Source organism: Erpetoichthys calabaricus, chromosome 16, assembly GCF_900747795.2.
Source record: "Erpetoichthys calabaricus chromosome 16, fErpCal1.3, whole genome shotgun sequence".
Classification (NCBI taxonomy): domain Eukaryota; kingdom Metazoa; phylum Chordata; class Cladistia; order Polypteriformes; family Polypteridae; genus Erpetoichthys; species Erpetoichthys calabaricus.
In genome coordinates this window covers 45840874-45854852 of record NC_041409.2, presented here as the reverse complement: position 1 = coordinate 45854852, position 13979 = coordinate 45840874, and the positions used below count along the sequence as shown (strand labels likewise).

Sequence of the window (13979 nt, the reverse complement as noted above, 5' to 3'; positions counted from 1 at the left end):
GTATTTATAAATATTATGAAGCTGGATGAGTGACATAGGCAAATGTCGATTCACGTATAGATTTGCAAATGTTACCCCTGAGTCAGAGAGCTACTGTTCTTCCATCCTGCCAGTGTTTGGAACTGTGATAAAGAACAGAGAGAGCACACGCATTGAGCTGGTGTCAGTTTCACACAGGAGGATTTATTCTTGTTTAAAAGGACATACTTCAGGAATCAATAAAATCACTGTAACTAATGGCCTTCAGTTTAGTCCTATTCATAAAACATGGCCACAACACCCCTGACTTAAAACTAGAACAGTTTCTTTACATTCACAATCCAACAATTAATTTGTTTATGCTTATTTGACTTTTTAACTCAAACTGATATTACAGTATCCCAGTAACACCTTCACTGACAAAATACTCATCTATGAACAGCTATGTGTATTTGGTTCATTAACAATGTATAGTATATTTATTGTATTCATAAAACGCTATTAATTTGTTTGTAACCAACTTAACACAACAGGTTTTAATATAATTATTCTAACAACGTATAATGGCTCTTTATTGTATTACAATATAATTCCTATTGATCTCCTTTAACAAAGACTTATTTTTTTCTATATTAAAGTTTACCATTTAATGTTTACATGTTGTAAACTAATCTGCTATACTTTTGCAGTGTCATCTATTTTTGCAAGGTAACACATAAACAGAAAGAAAATTAAATCCTAAAAAAAACAATTCAATAGCATACATTCAACCCACCAAAATCAGTGCAATAAGACTAACTGTTGGAAATGTCTAAAAGAAACAATATTGAATTTTACATCTATAAAGCACCAAAATATTTATTTGTAGCGTGTCACAGGTGACTGGGGGGAGCGACCCGGCCGGGACACCCCGGAGGACCGGAGGAGGGCTTACACCTCCCCCAGACCGCATGGGGGCGACCGCCCTGGTGGCTATGGGGACCATGGGTACAGAGCTTTGAAGCTCAACCCTGTAGGGGCCCGTGCTCACCACCAGGGGGCGCCCCAATACCTTGGGAGCCCTGGACCTTAGCACTTCCGCCTGGAAATGCTGGGGGGAAGAGGATTGGGGACACCCGGAGTGCTTCCAGGTGCGCAGCCAGCACTTCCGCCACACTGGGGAGTGCCGGCGGAAGATTGTCGGGAGGCACCTGGAGCACATCCGGGTGATTATAAATGGGTCCACCTCCCTCCATTCAGGGGCTGGAGTCGGGAGTGAAGGAAGGATGAGGTCTTGGAAGAGGCAAGGAGGCGGCTTGAAGAAGGAAAGGCATTTGTGTAGTTGGCCTGGACTTTGGGGACTATTGGGGTTTGTGTGCACTTTATGTAAATAGTAGAATGTATAATAAACGTGTTGTAGGTGATTTGAACGTGTCCGCCTGTCTGTGTCCGGGTCAACTTCCACAAGGGTAAAGAATTTTTGCTTTAGTATCATTTGCAATCATCAAATCACCAGGGGCCTCATGTATAAATGGCGTGTACGCACAAAAATGTTATGTAAAGCCACGCACATTTTCACGTCAGGTCAAACCATAGTGTAGCAAGTTTTCAGCTCAGTTTTGCAAACTGGCGGCACCCTGTGTCAAAGCAGTGAGTGGTTTCCCTTTATTTATTTGACTCACTTTCCTGACGCGGCTTTATCAAATACACTGAAATTAACCACATATCGTTTTTTAGTTTAAGGCATCTGATTGTAATCAACAATATAATGATGTACGGTATGGCCATACTATTCCAAATACCATAGCTGCTTTAGCATTGTTACTCTCAGTGCACCAGTATTTTAACCCATTGTATCTGAGTGGGGAATCACAGCTATACAGCTGCTGATCGGAAAGCTCTACGGCAGATTGTGTCAAGTACGGAGAGAATTGTTGGGGTACAGTTTCTAGCACACGCTACCTCAGCTATGTGCACAGTCTATTTGAACTTCTGCCATCGGCTAAAGCTTCAGAGCCTTTCCTGCACAAACCGTACAGAAAGTTTCATCCCAAGAGCTCTAAATGCACTCAATCAGTCTTTCAAGTGCTCCTGGTAGAACTGTTTGTACTTTTAAGTACAATTTATTGTTGTTGTTGTTGTTACTTTACCTTTTTTTAGGAAAATAAGTTTATGGAGGATTTACATATTGAATCTCACTGTACCATACAATAGTAATAAAGGAATTCAATTCAATTCAACAGAAGAAAGCGCATATTTACAGATGATGATGACTGGCTAAGTCAATTTAGATTTCCAGGCGCTATCTTCTTGATATCATTTTTAAGATGAAATGCAGTAAAGTATACAGTATATATTACATTATACAGATACAGTACATTTTAACTTTATTTAAATAATGTATACTGTTACTAATTAAATGTCTGGACACAGTGGACAGTGCTAGTGACGAGCTGGTGCCCCGTTCAAGAATTGTTCCTGCCTCGCGCTGTATGCTTGCTGGGATTGGCGCGACCCTGGATGGAGAGATGGATGGAATAATTAAACATGCACTACAAAGATATTAATGTTCCTTAAAAGTTTTGAAGAATCAGCGTTCTAACTTTTATTAAAGAGCTGATTGCGTGGCGATTGGTTACTTGGAGAAAGAAAAGGAAGGACAGGAATTGGGGGTTAGTATGTAAATTATTTTATCAAGGATTGTGCATGGTGCAGCAAGCATCTTGCCGGGAACAGGAACAATCTCTGGACAGGGCGCCAGCTCATCACTACCCCTGCGCCACTATGGCCCTATGTTTAATACATGCTTTAATTAACTTCATCATGAAATTGATATCAGTCATACATCTTACTATTTAAATTGTTCAGATAGCTGTAATATCATGAATGTAATGTTTCAGAGTTTACTCTTTTTTTAACTCTCTATACAAACACTCTACATTTGTTTTTTAATTGTAAAATCTAAAAGGGACTATACATATACATACTGTATATATTCAGTTTTAAAGATCTTAATTTGGGGTGGGAAAACAAGGAATATTGCTCCCTAAAGCTTCACACTGCCGTGCTCACCTGTGCTCTTATGCAGCTGGATGATACATGCAATCTGTCACATTTCAGTAAAATCAAATATATTTATCATTTTCAGTCAAATTGCCATGGAATATCAGAATGTGTTTTTTTTTTTTTTTCTTAAATAGGATATGCACCATTTTTACAGTACAGTGTCCCCATCACTGCACTGGGGCACTGGGATCCACATTCAGACCACAGAGTAAGTATCCCATGCTGGCCTCACTAACACCTCTTCCAGCAGCAACCCAAGCTTTTCCTAGATGGCCTCCCATCCAAGTACTGTTTGGGCCCGAACATCCTTAGCTTAGTGGAAAACCTATTCTGAAGTGCATAATCGCCTTGAATTTTAGTACAAGATATGAATGTTCTAACATTGACCTGAAATTTGGTGATTCCATATATTTTTATATTATTCATTCTAGACTAAAAAGATCCGATCTGCAGTAGGTATGAGTGAAACATCAGAACTGAACTGCAGTGTGAATACATCATATGTTTTTGTTAAAACTGAATACACAGTGGCAGGCGAGAAACGTGGCAGCACACCAGAACTAGAGTGGGCTCAGCATTGTATACAGAAGAGAACAAGAAAGCTAATTGGATGTTAGGTTATCATGAGGTATGGAAAATAAGTCAAGGGAGGTTATTTTTATGCCACTCAAGAATCCTAAAGTGGAAAGTTTCAAAAGCACTTCCCAAAATACCCACTAAAAGGAGATTTATCATGAAACCCTGGCTAGATTTAAGGGCAAACACATGATCTTTATAAAATAAAATATTCATTGTTTTTCAAAACGCTCTGCCACAAAGTAGATGACAAAAGACAAAAGTAGATGCCTATAACAAAGGTAATCCAATAGTAAACAAAGCCCCAATACAGTGATCCAGAGAATGATCAAAAAACAGAGCAGAAGGTCAAAAATTCTGCAAAATCACAAAACACAAGCAAAGTAAAACCCCAAGCAAACTCACTGACTTCCTAAGCACATTCAAGTGATTCAATGTTGTATGTTTCTTCCTAAATACAACTCATTTGGATGAAGGATAATGTGATCCACTGTGGGAAACCCTCACCTGTATTCAGTCCCTGGCAGTGATGGACCCCCTGTCACCCTGCTCTTGGGTAACCACCCAGAAAATAGTAGGCACAGTACTGTAATAAAAGTAATATTAACATAAATAAATAACTCAACAATGGAAAAAAGGACATGAAACACGGATTTGAATCTCAGACAAGGGGGGAACCCTGGCAGAAACATAGTAGTTATGTTTAAGTTATATAACTCACTAGTGAGGTCTCTCCTTGTGTATTGTGTGCATTGTTGATCTCCATATTACAAAAAAGACATAACAACACTAGGTATAGTCTAGATGAGAGGGACTAGGCTGATTCTGGAACTGAGAGGTATGAGCTATAAGGAAAGAGTAAAAGAGACAAACCTATTCAGTTTAAGCAAATGGAATGAAGGTCAGTAGGAACAAGACAGAATACATGTGTGTGAATGAGAGGGAGGTCAGTGGAATGGTGAGGATGCAAGGAGTAGAGTTGGTGAACGTGGGTGAGTTTAAATACTTGGGATCTACAGTACAGAGTAATGGGGATTTTGGAAGACAGGTGAAAAAGAGAGTGCAGGCAGGGTGGAATGGGTGGAGAAGAGTGTCAGGAGTAATTTGTGACAGACAGGTATCAGAAAAAGTGAAAGGGAAGGTCTACAGGACGGTAGTGAGACCAGCTATGTTATATGGGTTGGAGACGGTGTAACTGACCAGAAAGCAGGAGACAGAGCTGGAGGTAGCAGAGTTAAACATGTTAAGATTTACACTGGGTGTGACGAGGATGGACAGGATTAGAAATGAGTACATTAGAGGGTCAGCTCAGGTTGGACGGTTGGGAGACAAAGTCAGAGAGGCGAGATTGCATTGGTTTTGACATAAAGGAGAGAGGAGAGATGCTGAGTATATTGGGAGAAGGATGCTATGGATAGAGATGCCAGGGAATAGGAAAAGAGGAAGGCCTCAGCAAAGGTTTATAGATGTGGTGAGAGAGGACATGCAGGTGATGGGTGTGACAGAGCAAGATGCAGAGGACAGAAAGATATGGAATAAGATGATCTGCTGTTGCAGTCCCTAACAGGAGTAGCCAAAAGAAGAGAAGAAGAAGAAGAAGAAGACTGTAGATCTCAGTTGTTTCTTTAAAACAAATGTGCAACTAGAAAACAGGAACATGGTTGTTAACTTGTTTAGGGCAGATTTTGCACACATTTTACAAAGTTTTCGCAAATTTATAAAGAACAATAGACACATGGAATCAATTACCAAGTAGTGTGATGTACAGCAGGACTTTATTGACCTTCAAATGTTAACTTGATGTTATTTTAGATAATTTATTTGAATAGGATGAATGAACTTCTTAGGCTGAGTGGTCTTATCACAATTTTTGTGAAACCCCCTTTTTTAACTCTTGCTCATTTGCATTAATACTGGTATAACCACTTTAAATATTCCAGAAGATGCAGTAATGAAGCACTCATGTGTCTCAAACATAATTTATTTGCAGGCAGGGCAATATGCTGAAGGACAGGGCTAATACTTGTGAGTAAGTTATGCATTATTTTAACACTGAAATGGTAGGGTATTGACTCTGTTCCAAGCATGGTGACCACCTCAGTTCTTCTGTTCTGGATGGTGAAAAAAAAATAGTATTCAGTCTGGGAAAGCCAATATCCTACCATGAATGTTTTTGGATTGGCCACATATAAGGGAAAAGGCAAACAGATCTTTCAAAGGCAATGTAATATAGTGACTGGGTGTTGGACTTTATGCAACAAATCTACTTCCGTATCAGTTTATGACCATCACCGCTAAGAAGAAGACAGTTAAATATAAACAATGATAATGTATCATAATCTTGTGTGCAAGGGTGGATTTAGTAGAGAGAGCGGCCCTGCACTTAAACCATTATTACAGCTTCACATAAGTTTTTTGAGGGATCTGCAGAAAAACTAGTATTTAGTGTCTAAGCTTAGGAGTTGTATAAACTTTAATAGGGACTGCACAAGAACCACAAGTAGTTTGCAAGTATGCAATAGGTGTGTGGATAGCAGCACAAACCACATAAATGTCATGTGAGATTATGAGAGATATAGACAGAGAGGGACAGAATATGTAATGTCAAGTTTAAGATTATATGTTAAAAACAAAGAGAATATGATCATTCAATCATGTTGAGAGAAAAAGAGGGACAGAAAGAAAGAGAAGGGGAGAGGGAGTTAAAAATTAAAATCATTATTCTGGCACATAGTTATTTTCACAATATCAGGTGTTTTCAGGTAAACAAAAGGTAAAAAAATGAAACCTGCTGGTAAAAACAAATTAGCAGGTTAATTTTCTCCTCTTTTCAGACTTTGGGACTTTTGTTCAGCTACCAATAAACTTTACCCGTTTCTCAGCTGAGATACAGTCAAGTGACTGTATATGATGCATTTATCGTTCCAAACCATTTCATTTGTCAAAAGCAATATTATGCTACGGTGTGTAAATTGTCTTGAATGATTTTATTTCAAGGAGTAATTACTACTGTGTGAAGTGGCAAGCAAGATACTGACAAGAAAATGGAAACCCTGACAAGTAAGCTGAAACCATATTCAAATGTGGTTCATGCCCAGGATAGTCCATTAGGTATTTCAAATAAAGGTTTTATTAATTACCGTATATACTTACATATAAGTCGGGTCTTGAAACCTGAAAAATCAATCATAAAATCAGACCCCGACTTATATGCCAGTTCGAAAATGCGACACTTAATTTTTTTTTACATCTTCTTGCCTCCTTCAATCTCTCAACAGTTTCTCAGATGGATCGAACTTTGTTGCAGCAGTGCAGTTACCAATTTCTTTAATTTAAAACCAGCTTCTTATTTCTTCTGATTGAACACACCATCATAGATAAGGGATGCTCTTAATATAAAAGTGTACGAGGGTGTGAGATACAAAAAACACAAGTCAGTGCAAACATCACTTTGGAGTAGTTTAAGTATTACCGTGTGGTCACGTAGGCACAATAGAGAGAGACAGAGAGAGGTTAGGAGTACGTGCTGATACAGCGGATTGCCGCACCCACATTGAAAAAAAAGGCAGTGTGCTCTGTGGTTATTCTCTCAGGTGGGTGTTAGCATATCATAATCTCTTGGACCAATAGCATGAGTTTTCCACATTCGACTTATACGACCGACATTATAAAATACCAGAAATTATACAATAAAATCAAGTCCCGACTTATCCGTGGGAGAACTTATCCATGAGTATATATGGTAGTAAATTTTAATTGTTACATGCAATAACTGCAAAGAAAGCCAGCAGCATATCATAACTGACACCAAACCACATATGCACCCTATAATTTGGTAACAGTGAGCAGTGCTGGATGAGTTTCTGTGTATCTCTTGAGCTCCGTCACAATTACACCTTATAATGACAATTCAAATTATACTCAAAAATTAAAAGAAATGAACTATGTTAAAGAGCTGCACAAAATAATTTTCTATTACCTATTGTTTCTTTTTGTTGCTGCATATCTGTATCATCTTTCATCTTGTGATAATCTGTTAAATGTCTTTAGATGTTGAGTTTGAATTGAATGTTTAATAGAGCAAAACTGTTTGCCGCCAGTAAGAACATACATCAAGTTCAGAGTTTTTAGGAAGGCAAGTTTCACTTACAGGAACAGCTGTGTTTTTTGATGTTATAAGGTCCTTAAATCTCTGAGTTTTAGGAAATTCTGTTAAGTGCTGCTTTTGCAAGTTGTGGTGGGTGAGGGATTTGCAGGCAATCTGCTTGTAAGTGATTGCACAAGAGTGGTTCACGTTAACACACACTCTGGCTGAATATGAAGCTGTTGTTTCTGATGTAATTTACAGGTGACATTAAGCTACTGCTTAAATACTCTATTTTTGATATCAGAGCTGAAAATATCAGAGATGAGTACAGGTTTAAGAAGGATAAGCAACCACTCCCCACTTCCAGGAAGGAAGCTTGGGGAATGAGACACAGGTCTTAAATTTATGTGCCCAGACAAATGACAGGGACAGGAACAATAAGAAAGTAAGATTTATAAAGTTATATGATAAGCTGACTAGGAAGAGAGCAAACCACATAATGACCTGATCAGCGCTAAGACAGTAAGACCAGATAGAGTGTACACTGAGAGCATACAAAAAAAGGGAGAACACATTTTGAGCACAGAGAGCTGACCAGAGAATATAAATTGTAACTACATTTTATTATTATTATGTCTTTTCTGTTCGTTTTTTTATTCTTTTGTGTATGTTAAAAGGCCAGGCCACCTTCCCATCACTGTCAAGGTACTGCCCTCAGCCCTATAAAGGTACATTGTATGCACTAGCGCTGGTGAGTTCTTATGATTTTTTATTGTGATTATTATTATTATTGTAATTTGTGGATTTATTGGATTTTTTTACCTCTTGTTCTGTTTTTTAACCTCTCTTGTATTTGTGTATATGGACATGTTTGTCACAAGACTGCCGATTTTCTTGCAAAGCAACTCCTTTTGTACTTTTTGTGCTCTTCAGATCTTTTGTGCTGCAGAGCATTTTTACATAAAATAAATCTTTTTTATTTTATGAAGATTCTTCAACTGCCTTTTAAACTTTAACAAGCCAAAGGTTAACAGATCCTTCCACTTGTCTGGCTGTTTGCTACTGCTTTTGAGACTTTCTGCTAAGCTATACCAAGGTCATGATATTTATGCGCTGCCTGAAACTACACTTCTTTCTCGATCAGGTTGTATGGTTTGGAAAGTCACATTCTATTTCTTTTGTTTAAAACTGATTAACTTATTAACTCTGCTTTCCTGTTTATATGTTTCGTTCAATTTTTTTCTCCAGGGAGTTGGAGAAAATGATTCCTTTTCTCAGCAAGGTCAATCATGGTGTAAGAAATAAGCAACAGTGACAGTCATTTCTTGGTGAAGCCAGAAGCTAGTGTGAATCATATACAGAGGACAGAGACAACTTTTTTTTAATTTTGGTTCTGTACATTACCACAATGAATTTTAAATGAAACAACTCAGATGCAGTTGAAGTTGACTTTCAGCTTTAATTCAGTGGGGTGAAAAAAATGATTGCATAAAAATGTGAGGCAACTAAAGCATTTTTTTAACACAATACCTTCATTTCAGGGGCTCAAATGTAATTTAACAAATTAAATAATGGAAATAAAATGTTCATTTCTACTTGGTTGAAAACCCTTTGCTGGCAATGACAGCCTGAAGTCTTGAACTCATGGACATCACCAGATGCTGGGTTTCCTCCTTTTTAATGCTCTGCCAGGCCTTTATTGCAGCGGCTTTCAGTTGCTGTTTGTTTGTGGGCCTTTCTGTCTGAAGTTTAGTCTTCAACAAGTGAAATGCATGCTCAATTGGGTTAAGATCAGGTGACTGACTTGGCCATTCAAGAATTTTCAACTTCTTTGTTTTAATAAACTCCTGGGTTGCTTTGGCTGAATGTTTTGGGTCATTGTCCATCTGTATCATGAAATGCCACCCAATCGATTTGACTGCATTTAGCTGGATTTGAGCAGACAGTATGTCTCTGAACACCTCAGAATTCATTCGGCTGCTTCTGTCCTGTGTCACATCATCAATAAACACTAGTGTCCCATTGCCACTGGTAGCCATGCACGCCCAAGCCATCACACTGCCTCCACTGTGTTTTACAGATGATGTGGTATGCTTTGGATAATGAGCTGTTCCATGCCTTCTCCATACTTTTTTCTTGCCATCATTCTGGTAGAGGTTGATCTTGGTTTCATCTGTCCAAAGAATGTTTTTCCTGAACTGTGCTGGCTTTTTTAGATGTTCTTTAGCAAAGTCCAATCTAGCCTTTCTATTCTTGAGGCTTATGAGTAGCTTGCACCTTGCAGTGCACCCTCTGTATTTACTTTCATGCAGTCTTCTCTTTATGGTAGACTTGGATATCGATACGCCTACCACCTGGAGAGTGTTGTTCACTTGGTTGGCTGTTGTGAAGGGGTTTCTCTTCACCGTGGAAATAATTCTGCGATCATCCACCACTGTTGTCTTCCGTGGACGTCCAGGTCTTTTTGCATTGCTGAGTTCACCAGTGCTTGCTTTCTTTCTCAGGATGTAGCAAACTGTAGATTTTGCCACTCGTAATATTGCAGCAATTTCTCGGATGGGTTTTTTCTGTTTTCATAGCTTAAGGATGGCTTCTTTCACCTGCATGGAGAGCTCCTTTGACCACATGTTGTCCGTTCACAGTGAAATCTTCCACATGCAAGCACCACACCTCAAATCAACTCCAGGCCTTTCATCTGCTTAATTGATAAGGACATAACACTGGACTTGCCCACACCTGCCCATGAAATAGCCTTTGAGTCAATTGTCCAATTACTTTTGAGTCCCTGAAATGAAGGGATTGTGTTAAAAAATGCTTTAGTTGCCTCACATTTTTATGCAATCGTTTTGTTTACCCCACTGAATTAAAGCTGAACGTCTGCACTTCAACTGCATCTGAGGTGTTTCATTTAAAATTCATTGTGGTAATGTACAGAACCAAAATTAGAAAACAGTTGTCTCTGTCCAAATATTTATGGACCTAACTATATGCCTTGTGGCAAGCAGCTGGGGGTGGTACCCAGCTGGGACACCCAGAAGGACCGGAGGAGGGCTTACACCTCCTCCAGACCATGAGGGGGCGACCGTCCTGGTGGCTTTGGGGACCATGGGAACACAGCTTAGAAGCTCAACCCTATAGGGGCCCGTGGTCACCTCCAGGGGGTGCACCGATGCCTATGGAGCCCTGGCCCGGGTGTGGCGGAAGTGCTGGGGAGAAGAAGACCAGGGACACCCAGAGTGCTTCCGGAGGAACAGCCAGCAATAGGCCACACCAGGGAGTGCCAGCCGGTGCTCATTGGAAGGCACCTGGAGCATGTCCGGGTCATTATAAAAGGGGCCGCCTCCCTCCATTCGATGGCTGGAGTCGGGTGGAAGTGCACAGAGCTTAAAGGAGAGGAGTGGAGGTGGTCAGAAGAGAGAGAGAGGCATTTGGAGAGGCATTTGGAGAAGCCAGGACTTTGGGGCTATTGGTGCTGCGACACTGGAGTGTGTGCTGTTTCACTGTGTTGAAAATAAATAAATGTGTGTTGGTTGGTGAACCATTGGTGTGCACCTGTCTGTGTCCGGACTGCTTCCCACAGCCTGTATCCCAATAGTTTTGTAAGTGTATGAGTAGAGAAACTGGAGTGGCAACAGAGGTGTAACGTAAACCTTTAATTTACAGGAAAGGAATCTCTGCATTTAATAAATGGGGACTTATGGTTTAAGGAAAGGTGTCCCAAAAGCCTTTCCCATTATGAAACACAACTAATATGCCTTCACTTATTTACAAAACTGAAATTCTGTAAGGGATCATCTGTTTTTTTCTAAAATCTCCCTTGCTGCCTGGAGATCAGTGAGTAGAAGCTTTGAAAGTTGCCCAAAGCTAACAACTTCCAATCAATGTTCTGAAGCCATTAAGAAGGTTAACAGAATGTTAGGTTATGTGTGGAGTATACGTTCAAGGAGGTTATGCTGAAGCTTTATAATCACTGATGGGGCCTCATCTGGAGTACTCTGTGCAGTTTTGGTCTCCAGGCTACAAGGACATAGCAGCGGTGGAAAAATTCCAGAGAAGAGCGACAAGACTGATTCCAGGGCTACTGGGAATGAATTATGAGGACCCTGAGCAGTTAGGCTGTACAGAGGTCTGTTAGTGCTTGTGTGTCACCTTGGGCAAAGGCATTGACTAAATATAGTCATCATTCGTTATAGGATTCTGATCTTCTCCTTAAACTGGATTACAAAATTAAAAATTTGGTAATAAAAAACTATTCACCAATATTTTGAATGGGGAAAAATAATAATGTATTTCCAGCCAATCAGAAACCCCTAACCAATTTCTTCAAAATTTCTTAAAAATTTATATCATCATCAGCTCATGATTTCACCATGATATAAAACAAGTCAATTATCTAAATAAGAAACATTTCATGAACATGTTTCTATACACTTGTCTATGTTCAGGATCCAAGTGAGAAACTGGGCCTTGACTGCACTAATGTGGAGCAAGGGCTTGCTTTACAGACTGACAAGCATGGTGGACTCATCCCACAGCAAAAGTTCTGTGTTTAAAAAGAAAGAAAAAATGTACTTGCATTTGCTTTCATTTTTTCCCCCTTTTTGAAACAATTTTTCAAGATTACTTAGATACTGTATATAATGGTAAATCCAACCACTACAAAAGTGCATTGTAACGAAACAAACAAAGGTACAAGACTAGTAGGGGATGGTTCAGTATGTGGACACTGGCAGCAGTATGAGTGTTTAGAAAAGTACACTAGCGTAGGCCATTGAATGGAATGAGCCTTACAGTAAAAAAAAATTTCTAGATACTCAACATGTGGTATAGAAAACAAAAGCTGTTATAGTGAAAAGAAGGATAATTGTGCATTTAATAATAATAATAATAATAAATGTTAAAAATACTTTATTGGTCAGTAGCTATATTGATTTTGGAATGCAATGTCTATACCATCATGAGGATTTCCTAGGTTATTCTAGGGTTTTTCTACACTCATTTTGTGGGTCTTTTTTAATTACAAAGATAAAGGGGGCTGGCAGGAATCAACTCTATGTGGAATGCTTTAAATTTATAAGTGGACCTAACAAGTTCATATTTGATATGAGAGTGAAAATTGGGCAGTACAAGTAAGCTCTACACATGTGGTGATGGGGTTAGAAGTCAAAGAACACTGGAGCTATGACTCAACAGTGTTAACTAACGTGTAATTCTATTTTGTAAGTATTGCTTCATTTTATTTACAGAAAATGAGAGCTTCTAGCTGTATCATCTCCATTTTTGTCTATACTGTAGTTTCTCCCCATGTTTTTCTCAAGTGTCATTGTGCCCTCACACTTTCACTTGGTACTACTGATACTGTAAAAAAATGTACTGGTACGTTTTCTGAATTTTGGCATCATTTGATACTAAAGTATTGGTTAATGTAACATCCCCAGTTCAGTGCATTTTCAATTTCAACATTTTCACTTGTTCTAACCTAAAGTTTAAGTGCAAAAGTAACATGAGTAACAAATTAGCTTTCCTTAATGCTAAAAGTATCACAAATAAAACAGTATGTAGTTGAGTATAATTAGAATATCATAGCAATAATAGAGACATGGCTAAATAGAAAAGATGGCAAGGAGTATAACATAGAGGGATACACATTTTAGGATGGACAGACAGAACAGAAAAAGAGGAGGGGTTGCCATTTATTTCAAACAGAATTTAAATGCATCTCTCCTTCAGTTGGATGATGAGCAACATCTTAGTGAGGACACCCAGATTTGTCTGGAAAAGGTCAGGAAAGAGTGTTTACTTTAGGAGTGTGCTCTAGACCCTTCAATGCAGACAGTGATTTTAATGTGCATCTTTATAGTAATATTAAAAAGGCAAGTTTGCATATGGATATATTAGTCATGGAGGGCTTCAACTACCACAACATTAACTGGGCTAACTGTGCAAATAGTGGAGTACAAGAGCAAAAATTTTTAGATTGTGATTGATGGCTAGGGTCCATGCCTGGCTGGGACGCCCCTTCACCACATCTGCCAGGGGGACAAGGGTGGGAAGTCCAGTATCTCCCCCTGGACGCTAGATGGCAGCCTCCCTGTGTTGCAGAGTTGCCTCGGACTCCCCCAGGGCTTCATGGGGGTTGGAGTTCAGTGTAGCTCTGTGGGGTTTCGCAGGCACCGCCAGGGGGTGCTGCAGCAGGAACTGCTGGCCCCTTTTGGGCACTGGTTTCGCCTTACCCGGGTAACCAATAAAAAGGAGCCAGCGACCACCACTCAGCAGCCAGAGTTGGGTGGAG

The 13979-nt window shown here is 39.4% G+C and overlaps 1 protein-coding gene across 2 annotated transcripts in view; it reads right to left on the bottom strand.

The window, feature by feature from the left end:
- LOC114666552 (signaling lymphocytic activation molecule-like) overlaps positions 1-13979 on the bottom strand; it is a 311763-nt gene that overhangs the window by 291253 nt on the left and 6531 nt on the right. The gene's annotated exons all lie outside the window — the stretch shown is intronic.